The following is a 13,190-nucleotide window of genomic DNA, read 5'->3' on the forward strand; positions in this document are numbered from 1 at the left end:
GCAGGAAAATTTTTCACAATCCTAGGCTGCAGTCCTATCCACACTTACCCAGGAGTAAGTCCCATTTACTATCATTATTAAAATAATATACATAGTAGCTTGTTAGAAGTACAGGTCTGTAACATTTCCCCAAATGCAGTCACATACCATGGTAGCATTAAGTCTAATATATTCAAAATAAAATATTGAAATGAATGGGGACCCACCTGAAATTGACTTGTGACCCACATAGTGGGTCCCGACCCACAGTTTGAGAAACACTGCTCTATCTAAACTTAATTGCCACGTTTATGTTTTCTTCCAGGGACTTCACTGGGAATGCAATATCTTCCATAGGAAAAAGAGTGTGGAAGGTCTATCCTTGGGTTGAGCACTTGTGAGTATCTGTTTGTACTCAGTCCTACCAGAAACTACCCATCTTTGCCCTGGTTTGGATCAGTTTCAGTGTCATTGCAGTTTCATTAACGGAACATTAGCAGCAGTCAAAGCCGACCCAAGACCTCCTGGCGCCTGAGGCAGCATGCCAAATGTTGTCCCTCCCCCTTACTTCTTTTCCTACATGTTTACCTGGAAGTACATCAAGTTGAACTCAGTGGGACTTACTTCTGAGTAGGCATGCATGGGACTGCACTGTTAGTCTCAGATTTTTGGAGGTATGTTATCAAAGAAGGTGACAACCATGCCATTTCCAAGCAGGGTATGTCAGAATGCCAGATGCAGGGGAGGGCACCAGGATGAGGTCTCTTGTTATCTGGTGTGCTCCCTGGGGCATTTGGTGGGCCGCTGTGAGATACAGGAAGCTGGACTAGATGGGCCTATGGCCTGATCCAGTGGGGCTGTTCTTATGTTCTTATGTTCTTAGGGTAGGTTGTAAAAAATGACCATCTTAATCCAGAGATGGGCATCCACCCCTGTAATTTATGGGAAAATACATATACATCCCCATCATGACTCTCACTTGAGCCTTTATTGAATTGGCTGAATGTGTAGCTCTGCACAGGATGGAGGTTATCCATGGCTGCAGCTGGTCTGGGCTTTGTGAGAGTAGAAGGAACATATGGTGGTTAAGTTCAGTCTGTTAAGGTAGAAACCCAGGCTGTGAGCTTCTCTGTGTGATGTTCTCAAACTTTTTCCATCTCTCCAGGATTCTCAAGGGCAACAGCTTGAGCAAAGTTCAGAATACCTCTCTGGAGGACTTGCTTTCACTTACACATCTGTAAGTTTCTGTTCCTTGCAGTATGTTTAAGTCACTCAGCTTCTGGGCCAAACTGACTTCCATATGATTGTTTTCTTCCATGGCTAATAGCAGCTGAACTTTTGTCCAGAAAAATAGTGTAGGTAGAATGAGCAACCCCACTTCCCTCTACTCACAATCTGTGACCGCTTGGATCAAAATTGCAAAGCAAAAACAAATGCAGTTTTGCAACCAAAAAATGCCCAGGCTCTGATGTGGCATTGTGAGTGGTGTATGCCACAAATGCACTTCATAGTACAGAAAGCATAAGGACTGCAGGAACAACCTTAGAATTAAAGTCATTTCTTCCCATGATTCTGAGGTGGGGTTAGTAGAACTTTGTGTCCCTCCATCACAATATAAATCATTTAAATAAATATATGCACATTTGATGGATTTGCATACTTATCCAGATCACAAAACTCAGTTTTTATTGGTGCAGAATATCAATTATTTCATTTAGGACAGAATACCCAGTACTCTGATATGAGATCAGTCTCTACTCCAGTCACAAATGCTCTTGGGCAAGTCAGCTCTCTGCTTCAGTTCTCTTCCCTGTAAAAGTGGTGGTATAATAATAATAATAATAATAATAATAATAATAATAATAATAATAATAATAATAATAACTGCTAGAACTCTCCGTTGGGCTCTTTTGATGTGGATTTCTGTGCAGTGAGTGACACTGTTACAAAACATTTTAAAAAAATCCACATTTCTGTCTTAAAACATGTTGATTTAGAAATAAATTCCATCAATGATTTTCATCGGAGTTTCAGATAAGGTCTTGTTAGGATTGCAACCAAAACAAAACAAAATATAATAGTCTTGGAGCCAGGGGCAAGAATGTGCCATGAAATATTATGGGAAGTTCTCTGTGTACAAGTCATGGTAGGTATGTGTAGGCTCCTGGTTATAGAGGTAGGCTACCTCAGATTGCCAGATGCAAGGGAAGGCACCAGGATGCAGGTTGTGTCTTGTTGTCTTGAATTGAAGCATTTGGTGGGCCACTGTGAGATACAGGAAGCTGGACTAAATGGGCCTTTGGCCTGATCCGGTGGGGCTCTTCTTATGTTCTTATGTGTATTGGAGAACTGGCAAATGGTTGGGTGAGCAGTCTAAGGGAGATCATCTGAACTTTTTTATTTTAAAGCAACTCATGTAATTTGTGTATTCTATTTTTCCGGGAACATTAAAACCCAAGTCAGCATTCAGTGAATCTTTGTTTCATTTGTAACCAGGCATTAGCAATTACAGGACCCAACCCAGAGACAGGCAGTTCATGTCTAACTCCATCTGAAATCATGGGAGCTAAGCATAGTCAGAACTAACTGGTCTCAATGATTGCAACACGCGACTGAAATGGCCTCCTTTCTTACCATCCTCTGCTCCTCTCTGCCTTGAAGTCAGATGACCACCTGTTAATTTCTGCAGATTAAGCTGCTGTTCATTTTCTCATTTCTCATCGAGAACCCAGAGTAACTCTGTGGGAGAACTGAATTCTTCACAAATTATCCTTGCTTCAAAATTGCCAGCTATGCTTTATTTGCTGAGCTTCCAGGTCAAACTGGGTACCTGAATGTGCAGTCCTGAACAGATCTGCTACATGGGTTTGGGCTGTGTGAACAATCCAGGCCAGTGGCATTGTGTGAGAAAAGATAATGCAGATCATGGGGAAGGGAGGTACAGATGGAAGCAGGGTTGACACTTTTCTAGCTTCTCTAGATTTTCTAGCCTCTCTGTTATTTAGTTTGATAATATCTGTGTGTGGTTTTTTTTTTTTTTACAGGGATTTGTCATGTAATAAAATCCAGGTAATTCAGAGAAATGCATTTGAAGCTGTCCCATTCCTGCAGTTTATGTAAGTCAATAAAGCATAAATATGGTCTAAACTGGGGTGGGGGCAGCAGGGGTGGAATAAGCTTTCAGCCCCCATGGTCCTGCACTTGATAGTCTCCTACCACAGAAGCAGTTAACCCTCACCTCCAAACAAAGGGGTGCTGGAGAGAAAGGCATGCCAAGGGGCTGCACACTCCAGTGAGAAAGCCAGCCTCATAATCCCAGATCTGTGTAAAGAGATAACTCATTGTTTAATTTTTTTTCACTTTTTTAAAGAACTCAGGGCAGTGTACACAGCTGCTCCCCTGCTTTTGTCCTCACAACAACCCTGTGATGTAGGTGAGGCTGAGAGAAAGTGACTGGCCCAAGATCACCCAGGAAGCTTCATGGCTAAGGGGGGATTTGAAGCTGGATCTGTCAGGTCCAAGTCTACCTCCCAAACCACTACACCACCCTGGCTCTCAGTTGAGTGAAGTGCATTCTGCATGTGCTCAGAAGACTGGTCCAATTTGATCTGCTGCCTGAACTCACCTTCAAATTCTGCCAAACTCCTTCCCCACCTCTTTAAGCTCATACCACCACCCTCCACCAACATGCACTTCACCATCTTAGTCCTCCTCCTACAGCTCCACGCCGACTTTTTGCAAAGATTTTTTAAAAAACTTATTATGTACAATGCAAAACCCTCTGCACAATGCTTGTTTCTGTTTCCTTTTGAAGAAACTTCAGCAACAATGTCCTTGAGCGGATCACTCCTGGGGCATTCAAGGCCTGGCATGGGATGCAGTTTTTGCTCAAGGTGTAAGTGAAAGCAACCAGCCCTCTAGCACAGAGGCAAAAACAGAGTGCCTAAGGGAGCTTAAGGGATTTTGTTAGCCTTGGGGCTTAACCCCTAAACTGTGTCAAATGGCAGAGTTTACCATACTTATGTAGGGCACAATCCAGACCTGCACTTGGACCAACACAAGTCCCTTGCCGGCCTGGGAGTGTCACAAAAAGTGCAGTAAAGCACTTTTGCACCGCTCTGAGGGGAGATAGGCCAGCGCATAGACGTGCGCTGGTCTCCCTGTGCCGATTCCCTGTGCCAGGACCCAGGGAAATGTTGAGTTGTGTCAGCCAAACTTGGGGGGACATGGGGAGAGGCGGCAGGGAGGCATTTTGGGGTGGGGGAAGGCGGGCAGCAGGCAGGACTGTGGATGGGGGGGGCAGGCCGGGAGCAGGAGACAGGACCAGGATCTGGCAGATATGCTGAATCTGGACTCTGTTCCTTAGTGGCCTAGGGCAGTCCTGTGCTGCTCAGATTTGCGCCACCTTCTCAAGTGGCACATTGGGGCTGCTGCAGCATGGCACGTGGTAAGGGGAAACAATTCCCCTTGCCCTGGGTTGGCCTGCAGTCAGCCCCAAACTTGATCTGGATGCAGTGCAAACCCGCTGGCCTGACTGTTTCCAGCACAAATTAGGATTGCACCCTTACTTACTTACTGCATTTCTACCCTACCTTTCTCGCCAAAGGGACCCAAGGCAGTTAGTTTACCCCTGGAAAGTTGAATATTGTATTTGTAATGAAGGGAGGACTTCTGAGCAAGTACAGAGCAGTTCCCCATCCCCATCTACCCAAATGTAGAACTTTGGAGTGGGAACTTTGGAGTGTGCTTGGTTCATGTCACAGTCTAGCATGAACCACAATCTATCCTGCACCATGGGAGAGAACATGAACAAAAAGAATTTATTTAGCTCCCTTCTGGCTGCTTCCCTCCTGTGGTCTTCTCTGCTGACCACAAGTAGTCAAAGTTATTTTTAAGGCTGCCTCCACAAAAGCAACCTTTGACCATAGGAAATCCTTAAAGATCCAGCCATTTCACCTGTACTGGTAGAGTGAGATTAGCTAGCAGGCATGGGCTGGGAAATTTAAAAAAAAAAAAATCGCAGAAACTAAGGGCCCAATCCTATCCAATTTTGTAGTGCCGATGCTGCTGTGCCAACGGGGTATGCACTGCTTCCGGTGTTGGGGAAGCAGTCACAGAGGCTTCCTCAAGGTATGGGAACATTTGTTCCCTTACCTCGGGGCTGCATTATGGCTGCACCGGTGCTGGAAAGTTGGATAGGATTGGGCCATTAGGTAGCTAAACAAAAATCAGTCTTAACCAGTAATTTTGAACAAGGTTTCTATAAAGCAAGTATATTCATTGAGAGACAATCAATAACGCAGTTAAGTGTATAAATATTCTTAATAATGAAAATAGATAATTAGACACAAAATATGTGGGCATAAAATAAATTTGGATAAGTACATCCAACTAAACCTAATGGCTTGTTTTTTAGAATAGCCTTAAATGAAACCAATATTCATAATGTGATTCAGCTTTTAAAAGTTCAGATAGAGGTAAAAGGTTCATTGCTTTACCCCTGCCTTTCAGTTCACAACAGTTATCAGCCTACAAAAGAATTTGTAGTCCATCTGCTCACACATGCCTGTGTGCTAAAATACACATTTTGGTCCTGATATTCTTGATCTTTGTTTATTTTCAAAATTTTCACACCTTTCCTTTTATAATGAAACGCCCAAGGTGCCTAACAGTAATTAAAACACAAATTACTAGATAGGCAGACAATAAAAAGCAGAAACTTTAAAAACCGCAAATCAGAAGAATGAAAGGGAAACATGGAACAAAATAGTCTTAAGCTCCCATCAGAAGGCCAACAGAGAGAGTTCCGTTCTTAATTCAATAGTGAAGGGGTTTTGTGGTGCCACTACAAATGAGGCTTTTTTTCTCTGTTGTCTCCTGACAAACTTTGGATAGTGACTGCTCACATCACAGGTGGGGCTGTCTCATATGGGAGGAGGTAGTCTTTAAATACCCCAACACTAAGCCATGATATCTAAATAGCAGTTGTAGGGACCCGGATCCTGACCAGAACTGCATTTAGGGAGGAGATTCCAATATGAATCTCTCCCTGTTAATTGCCCTGAGAGGAAAGCTCCTGTTAGAATTCTGACAAAGGCTCTGAAGGTACTCAGAAGTTCTCTGTGGTGCATCTGCTTGGGGAACAAAATCTATTGGGCAGGCCTCCTATTTGTAAACTGCTTGAAGGTTCTTCCCACATTTTCATAAGATGGCAACTGACTGGTTTAATTCCTCCCTACCACTACCAGGGATCTCACCCATAATCCACTGGCAGTCATTGAGGATGATTATTTTTACAGACTGCCCTCACTGAAGTTCTTGTAAGTACTGTACCTGAAATGAATTTGTTTTCACCATAGCTAAGATTTTTCCACACCGTGGTCAGATAATACCCTTCAGGGCCACTGTGCACTCTGAAAGAAGCCTTCAGACTTTTCCTATATTGTTTTTGTTGTGGTAAAATCTGAGAGTACTCTACTGCTTATGTAAAAATGCTGCTGAGAACATGCAGAGTGCACGGCATTATCCTTCAACCTATCTTTCATGCCAGGTCTCAACCTCAGAATGTGTGGAATAATAAGAAACAAGAGATTATCTTGAAATACAGTATGTGCAAAATTTAATTTCAGCCAAGACACAGCACTGTTGTTTTTTTTTAGAACCTGGAACCTGTGAATGAATCCTAATGTGTAGACTGCTTTTTAAGCAGACAGAAACTAGCAATCTGGCAATGATGTACAGCTGTGTGTGTATTTCAAAATGTTAAAAGCAGCAAACCCAATCAGCATAATGAAACTAGGTCTAGCAGACTCTCTGTCTGCTATTACCACACAAACACACTCTCTGTTTTGTTTCTCATGGTGCTAGCATTGTGAAGTGTCTTATGTCTTTATTTCAGAGACTTTAGTGCCACAAAAATTACCCCAAAGGTAGTGGTGAACATACTTCAGACCTCCCTGCAGCTGAAGACGCTGTAAGTACCATTCATGGTCTTTTTCTTTACAGGATGCCCAGCGGGAGAAGGAGAAAATCAACCAGAATATAGAGTCAGCCTTACCCTCCTCCTTCTGGTCTTCTTGCTTGCGCTTCTAGTAGAGTTTGTAGTTCTTTCTGTGAGAACTTACCAACACTTAAATTAATACTCAAAGTTGTTGGTAATGTTTCCTGGCCCATAGACTGTGGGTGGGTGCTGTGGGGATGGTGTTTGTATTAGAGCAGTGGTATCCATAAAGTATTCTGGGGAACTCTGGGACTCCTCAGTGAGATGGTCAGAAATGGCAGATAAGCTTTGCCCTCCATGCTCAAACTTTCCCCCTGCAACATGCAGCTACTGAAGGGCTGGATGTATTCTATCAAAATCACTCTCACAATAGTGCCTGCAGAGTGAGGAGAGATGACAATCCACTGAATTTCCCAGAACCAGGCAGACTCAGAGTAAAAGCGTAAAGGATTTATTAAAAGTCTAATAAAATAGAAATGGGCCAATATAACCCATTTATGATTGAATCTGGTAAAAAAGGGGTTTCATGTTGCAATCATACCAGTGGCCAGTGGAAGGCACTGGGAAATCTCACACATGCATTCCAGCTCAGAGTTAACTTTCGGGGAGTTTTGAACTAGCTTGTAAGGTACTGGGAAGACAAACTAAAATCAACATAAAATCTGACTGTTTCTGGCCAATAACTAATTTCTGTCTTTGTACGTGGATGGTGGGACCACCACCTCGTCCTTCTCATAGTCACAGTGAGTGGGTTTGATGGGCTTCCCTGTCTGGAGACAGAGGAAGAATAGAACAACTTTCATCTGCTTGGGAATGTTTATCATTCAGCTGGAATGACATCCTCCTGCCCTCTGGTTGGGGGAGTGCCAGCTTCCTGGTCACTTGTCCAGTCTCCTTGAAACTTGATCTCTTTCCTGCCTGGAGGGCAACCAACAGTAACCTGAGACATTCCTGGCTTTCAACAGGAAGAGCAACAAATGACACAAACAAAAAATCTTTGAAATTCTCTGCTAGCAACAGGCAAAAATGGGGTGGGGGGAATACCCAAAACCATGAGGTTTACGCAGAGAAACATACAAAACCCCTCAGCCAGAGGAATAGAACACACATGATATATAGTGATTTCATGACATGGATGTGGGGGGAAGATATTAAAGGTATGCCACAGATAGTCTGCAGGTGTGCCACCAAAGTTTGGGGAGGGTAATTTATTAGTAAGGCGGGGGGGGGGTATGTGAGCCCCCTGCCAGCAGCATGGTGTGCCTTATCCATGCATGGTGTCCAAAAACTGATGGTGTGCCTTGAAAATTTAATGCCTTGTCAGAGTGCTGTGAGATGTAAAAGGTTAAAAAGAACTGGTCTAGAGAATTTCAGGATAGCCAGGTCGGGAAAGATTATAGAGAGCAATTCCCAGATAAGATACACAGAGCTGAGCTCCAAGAACCAACATCCTATTCCATACATGGTAGCTATGGGTGCCAGGTGCCAGTTTGTAATGCTGTACTCCTCCTCACCTACACAAGAACACATAGAAAAAGGTCATAGCTCAGCAACAGAGCATGTGCTTTGCATTTGCAAAGTTTTTGGTTCATGAACTCTGGCGTTTCTAGGGAAAAGGATCTTGGGCAGCCAGACTAAGAGAGGCCCTTGCTTTAGGTTTTGAAGAGCTATGCCTATGTGTTGAAAACACTGAGAGAGATGGACCAAGGATCTGGGACAGACTAAAGCAACTTTTTATGATCTTCTAAAGCAAACTATTTTTTGCACATACCACCATTCACCCTCTTAGCAAAGTTGGCTCCACCCCCTTCAGTTATAGGAAAATGAAGATATCTGTCAGGGTTCCCCCACTCTCTGGGGACCCCAACTTAACAGGGCAGGGAACCCAGAAGGCAGAGACCAGCAGCCAGGGCGCCACACTGGGTCAGTGGACAGAAGGGGTGGGGCCAGGGATGCCTAAGGGTTGGCAGCTGCCAGCAGGTGCCCTTTATCAATCCCTCAGGCAGGAAGGGGAGGGGCAAGAGGAAGCAGGAAGCCCCATAAGAAGCTGGAGGCCCATGATGACAGACAGAGGCAAGACAGGAGGTTGTGCAGTCAACAGCACCTGCCCAAGACAAACCAGCTGCACCAGGGACCATTACCATGATGCCTTAATCACCTCCCGCTGAGCAAGTCTGAGGTCTCTTGCTGGGGCATAACTGTTGCAAACCCCTACAATGTCCCTTCTCAGCGCTAGTGTTGAGGCAGAAACTGTTTCCTTAGGGCAGGAAGACACTGTCTGGAGAGGCTGTATGGCAGTGGTTCCCAAACATTTTTGACTGGTGGTTCCCTTGACCTACTGGGCCATTGGCTGTGGCTCTTCACCAGAGCTACAACCCTATACATTGTATAGGGTGGTATTAGGGGTGTTTTGTGAAGATTCTGTGGGTCCCCTGGCTGGTTTCTGTGGTTCCTTGGAGAGCCACAGCTCACAGTTTGGGAACTACTGCCCTATGGTGTGATCTGGTAGACTCCTAAAAGGGCTCCTGAAAGGGCTGGTGGGGGCTACTTGCTCCTCCCCACAAATGTGAGAAATGCAAAAAGAGTTGTGAGGTTTTTGTCTTTTCCCTCCACAGCATCTTGCCCAGTAAGATGGCCTGCTGCCTTTGCCGTATTAAAGACGACATTGAAGTTTTGAGTAATACGATCAAGCTGGACTGCACCAACACATGTACTGGAAAAGTCACCATGTGTGGTAGGCTGTCAGCAACTGAAAAATCTTACATGGTGTTTTGATTATTAAACAAAATAATAAAAATAATAAAAATAACATTCTAAGAAGAAAAAGATATTGCAAAATGAGATATTCATCAAAATGCATTTTGAAATAATACCCCAAAATACAGTGAAAAAACTGTATAGACATCAGAGCAGATCTGCAAATGTCTAATTTTGGAGATAAAGATATAACTAGATCTTTGCCAATCTGCTTTGGTTTTTGAAGTTCCTCAGCTGGTCAAACATATGAGTCTTTCTTGCACACTTCTAGTGTATGAGATTGAATGTTGTTAGTGTGAGTGTAATATTTTTCTTCTTGTGGGTTTTGCTTACCTTGGGATCATTAACTTAGGTTGCCAAGCCAATAAATATACTCTAGAGACATGGAAGGGGCAGAATCTGTTCTTATTAAAAACATCAACCATCCATGTGACAATACTTACTGAACAATTGAATGGTGAAAAGACAAGGACTTATTATTTAATAAGTGGTATCATGTGTAATTTGTGATTAAGGGCCCAATCCTATCCAACTTTCCAGCACCTGTGCAACCACAGCACAGCCCCGAGATAATGGAACAAACATTCCCTTATCTTGAGGAGGCCTCCATGACTGCCTTCCGTGGGAAGCAGTGCACGTCCCATTGGCACTGCTGCACCGGCACTGGAAAATTGGATAGAATTGGGCCCTAATATAGTTCATTCTTAGATTTTTAAATTACTAAAACATTCTGATTTATTTCACCCTCTCAACTGCCTCTTAGCATCTCTGCTAAATTCCAAATTTCAATCATGGTATGGGGTGGTGATGGTAAAATAGCTCAGTGATAAGGCATATGGTTTTATGTGGCGTCTCCAGTTAAAAGGATTCTAGTAGTGTATTTGGAAAAGAGCTCCCTGCTTGAGATCTTGGGGAGCTGCTGTTAGTCATAACAGATAGTACTGGCCTAGAGAGTCAGTACTAACCCCAAAGCCCATTGCACCCTGAATCCTCCCAACTGTTTGACTGTGTAACCGCCCAATCATATCATTTCCTTGCCATAGCATTCAGCCTCACCAAAATGGGCTGTGTTGCGTGCTATGGTGCGGTGGGGCTGATCAGGAAGCTTGGGAGGGGAAAGCAGAAATATTTTTCCTTGGCTGACAATAGACTTCTCAGACCTGAGCCAGCTCATCAGCTGACACAGATTCAAGGAGACAAAGGGGTTGTGTTGGGAGGTTGGGAGGGATAGCACTGGGCGTGAGGGGCTAGGAAATTATATGAGGGGTTCTTCCCATCATCTGTGGTGATGACCTAGAAGGGAGTGGTTCTGCACACTTCCTAAATGTCTTTTACAACTCCATAAAGCGTCAACTGCCACAAGTAAGCAAGTTCTGGCTGCAATACAGCACCATAGAATTAGGCTGTGAGCATGTTAGCATGTGCTGCACACTCACACATACATGCAATTCCTTCCACTGTTACCTCTTCTTCTTTCTGCTGGTTCCTCAATCTTGAAAAGACTGGCAGGGAGGGGGCTGAACAGGGCAGGGGGGAGGATGAAACAAGGTGGGAGTAGGCAGATTGGACCTGGGAAGGGGATGGGACCAACAGTGCTGGCGCACACCTCTTGTCCCCCTTCCTGGGCCTGATCCACCGCAGGCGGACCACCTGCATGGATCAACACCAACTTATGCCAGCAATATCACTGGTGCAGGTCCACGTTGGGTGGACGTTGAGACTGGGTGATTCTGCTTTGTTCTTTTGTTCTTTCTTCCTCTTGCAGAGGAAGAAGAGCCTTTCTATAAGATGCAGGCGGAAGTAATGAAAGTACTAGAAATCAGGAAAATGAATGCCAGCAGTATTCTCAACAAGTTGACCTGTTGACCTGTTGACCTTGCCCAAGTTGACCTGTTGCGGCTGCTGGGGTCAACTTGGGCAAGGAGGCAAATGTTCACTTACAACCTCCAAACAGCCCCAGGGGTGCAGCATAGCCCATGCCAGCACGCTGCCTTGCCATGCAGGGATTTAGTTGTCAGTCACACCCCAAACTAACTGAACAAAATTTCTTGTATGGTAATGTATTTGTCCAGTTACAAGTTCCTCCTTGCCACTCCTCCTTTGAGCATCAAGTGCCTCTGGAGACAGGGTGATTCTGCTTTGTTCTTTTGTTCTTTCTTCCTCTTGCAGAGGAAGAAGAGCCTTTCTATAAGATGCAGGCGGAAGTAATGAAAGTACTAGAAATCAGGAAAATGAATGCCAGCAGTATTCTCAACATTATGCCTGAGAAAATATCACAGCGCACGAATATGACATTGGAGCCTATAGGGAGCAAGGGTCACCCTAGTGTAGGTGACCTCACCTCACCCCTTTGGAAATCAGTCAAGAAGTTAAATAAGCTGAAAGCTGATGACTTTCTGCAAATAAAGTGGACAGACAAAAGTGAGCTGACAAAGCTGTACCTGCTGGCCAATTTGTTACAGACAGCACTCAAAGAAAATATTGCAGAAGCAGAAACGAACAGTCAAGAGACAAAGGTCCAGAATGATGTGTCTGCACAAGCCCCTGTGGATGTGGCCCCAGAAGAATCTGTTGAAACCAAACTTAAGAAGAGAAGGCATCTGAAAAAAGTCAAGAGAGACGTTTGGCTTGGAAAAAAGCAGCAAAGGAAAGAGACCTTTGTCAGGTTTGGCCGCAGTAGGCGAGAATTTTCAAGAGCCACAATGCATCATGTGGAACTGCCAGACCATGTGCACAGCAGGACTCAACAGTTGATTAACCTTGTAGATGACCAAGATCCCCAGAGTGCAGCTTCCCTTCTCAGTCACCAACAAGCAGCACCCGAGTCCTCTTCAAAACACCCCATTCTGCAGCTTCCAACTAGGATACCACCACTGACTGCTTCCGTCATATTGGATAACAAGGTTGCTAACATGACTGGCAAAGTAATCATCATCCTGAAACAGCCCAACAGATCAAAGACACTGCCTCAGCCTGGGAACATTCTCCTTGAAAATCCTAGCCTCTCCAAAGAAGAAGAAAACTCAGAGAAAGTGTTGGAGAATAAAGCTGACTCTCAGTCAGTGATTAAGGAGAAGCTGTTCAACCTGCTTCAATATGCTGTTCAACATGGGCAGCACTCTTCCAAAGGCAGTGACACATCTACACTCCCAGCAGATGATTCAGAGGCCTCCTTAAATGAACTCTCACCTGACATAATATTGTCCCATGGGTTACACTGGGAGCATCGTGAACTGAAGACCACCACTGTTCACCCCCACCTTGATATCTTGCCAGCTGAAGATGACTATTTGCTTCATGGAGACCTCTTTGAAGCTGCGTTGAATGAGAAATTAACAACTCTTGTTCCAAACGCACCAGTGAGGAGCCTCATATCCCACGTGATCCGTATTCTGAAAATGGACTGCAAAGAGCCCAAGGTTCAGCTGGCTTGTGCCAAACTGATCTCCAGGAC

Source organism: Tiliqua scincoides, chromosome 5, assembly GCF_035046505.1.
Source record: "Tiliqua scincoides isolate rTilSci1 chromosome 5, rTilSci1.hap2, whole genome shotgun sequence".
Taxonomy (NCBI): Eukaryota; Metazoa; Chordata; class Lepidosauria; order Squamata; family Scincidae; genus Tiliqua; species Tiliqua scincoides.